This window comes from Arvicanthis niloticus, chromosome 3, assembly GCF_011762505.2.
Source record: "Arvicanthis niloticus isolate mArvNil1 chromosome 3, mArvNil1.pat.X, whole genome shotgun sequence".
NCBI lineage: Eukaryota > Metazoa > Chordata > Mammalia > Rodentia > Muridae > Arvicanthis > Arvicanthis niloticus.
The window spans coordinates 52476636-52479232 of record NC_047660.1 but is presented as its reverse complement, the minus strand read 5'-3'; the positions used below and the strand labels follow the sequence as shown (position 1 = coordinate 52479232).

At 43.6% G+C, this 2597-nt stretch overlaps 1 non-coding gene across 1 annotated transcript; it reads left to right on the top strand.

Moving 5' to 3' along the window:
- Positions 1-941: 941 nt before the first annotated feature.
- Positions 942-1069, top strand: LOC117706369 (small nucleolar RNA SNORA71). The gene has a single exon (XR_004606484.1). It is a non-coding gene; the product is annotated as a small nucleolar RNA SNORA71 (small nucleolar RNA).
- Positions 1070-2597: the final 1528 nt, after the last annotated feature.

The following is a 2597-nucleotide window of genomic DNA, read 5'->3' as shown; positions in this document are numbered from 1 at the left end:
TCTATCTGCATGGACATCTATGCACCACATTCATTCCTGGTGCTTATAGAGGCCAGAAGGGAGCACCAGATCCTCTAGGGCTGGAGTTACAGCTGACTGTGAGCCATCATGTGGGTGCTAGGAACCCAACCAGGTCATCTACATAGCAGTCAGTAATCTTAACTACTGAGACATCTCACCTACCCACTTTTACCATTTTTTTAGTGTTTAAAAAAAACACTAAAAATATGTAAATTTTTAGTATTTTAAAAAAATGGTAAAAGAACAGGTAACCTGACCAAGAAATGGACATTGGCCTGACCACTTTTCAAAAGACACATAAGGTGACTAGTAAATATATGGGAGAGGACATCCAAAGTTTTTAGCCAACTGCAAAATGAAGATTTGCTGAATTGATGTCAGGCAAGGACAATGCACTTGCCAGCCACTCCTCGAAAATAAGAGGATGTTTGCAAAATGCTGCTTTCACACTCCAAGTATTTCCTTGTCATGTTCTTCAAATTATCTTCTGGGAAAAAAGGTTCAGTTAGTAACATCTAAAAGGCTGTTCTTTGTCCAGTAAGAAAAAAAGCAAACATTACAGATCAGAATCTTACTATGGTTTGTTTGTTTTCGGGACAGGGTTTCTCTATGTAGTTCTGGCTGTCTTAGAACTCAACTCAAGAGATTCACTTGCGTCTGCCTCTAGAGTGCTGGGAGTAAAGGCGTGCAGCAGTGCTGCCCAATAGTGCTGTGTATTTTATAACTAAAGCTGTAACCACAGAACACGACTAAGAAGAAAGACCCTACACTCTACTTCCCGAATAAGCTGGATCCTTTGTGGTTCCTCATTTCTTTAGTGTGTATGGTCTCCTCAACCCCAAGCTTTCACAGAAAGAAGCAACTAAAACTACAAGATGCCTGCTCAACCCAGTCAGAATAACTTTCACAAAACAAAAAGCCCCTGTATTCGAAAGTGATCATGGGCTGCCATGCCCCAGTCATTGATACTACATGGAGAGGATGTTGAAGCTTTTCCATGTGTTTGGAAGGTTACTTCTGGCCTTCCCAAACTCTGGTGCTTCTAACTTGTCTTCCTTCTCACATCCTTCGTATCCTGGCTGCTGACACCAGACTCACTGGGATCCTTCTACCTGAGAGGCCTAGGGAAAATGTCTATGGACCCCAGAGAGCCAGGGAATCGACAGCAAGGCCACCACACAAGGTAAAACTGGAGGCGATGCCCACTCAGAGCATCATGGAACAGCTTTTTACTCTGTGTCGTGATTGGCTCAGGGATGGGAGACTCAGCATGCAAAGTCTTGACACCAGCACCTCAGAAGCTATGTCCTTGCCCCGGGTCCATCTGCTGTGCCTGGAACTACAGTGACAAGAGATTCTCTGCTGAATTTGTTGGTAACTTTTCTGCTATCTCCTCAACAACTATGCAGTAAACCTTATAGATAAAAGCAACAACAAATAATAATAATGATTTTTCAAGGGTAGGCTAGACAAAATACACAATGCTGATAGATAAGTTAGTCTGGCCACTGAAGCCAGTATGGAAGTTCTTTAAAGAACTAGAAACAGAACCATCATATGACCCATGTATGACACTCCTGAGAATACACCCAAAGGACTCCAAGTGGTTTCCTATGCAGATGTAGACACCCATGTAGATCTCTGCAGCAGTATAACAGTTAACATGAATGGCCTCAGCCAGTTGGTCTACTGAATGTATTAAGAATGTCACACACACACACACACACACACACACACACACACACACACACCTCACACACACCTGGAGTGAAATCTTAACATCTGATTTTGGGAAAATGGCAGGAAATGTGGATGGACCTGAAAATTATTAAGTTAAACAAGATTAGCCAGATTCAGAAAGACACGTGTTGCCTGGTATAGTGGCACACACCTTTAATTCCAGTATTTAGAAGGCAGAAGCAGGTGGATCTCTGTGAACCTGAGGCCAGCCTGGTCTGTTCCACAGTGAGTTCCAGGTTAGCCAGGATTATATAGTGAGAACCTCTCACATAAAATAAATAGAAGAAGAAATGAAGTGTGATGCTTTCTTTGACATGTGTGATCTCAGTGGGGAAGGATGAAAGCAGGAGGAGTGCTGCTGCAGGAGAGGACGGGGAGGACATACTGCAGGAGAGGAGGATGGGGAGGACATACTGCAGGAGAGGAGGATGGGGAGGACACTGCTGCAGGAGAGGAGGATGGGGAGGACACTGCTGCATCCACACCCACTCAGAAAAAGAGCTTTCTCCTCCCCTAACGACCATCAAACTTAGATTCTATTACATCATACTTTTCTTGTGTTGTAAGAAGACACAGGAACAAACGGGCCACCGTACCCTGCTGCATCCTCTTGTGTTGTAAGAAGACACAGGAACGGGCCACCATACCCTGCTGCATCCTCTTGTGTTGTAAGAAGACACAGGAACGGGCCACCATACCCTGATGCATCAGCATTTTTACTAATTGTTTTTTTAGAGCTTAAAGCCCAGCGCATACTGCAGTGCCTGACACATTAGGCACTTAATAATAGTAACAATAATATGTAAATTAGTGGTCTAAACTGAATGAATGGAGTA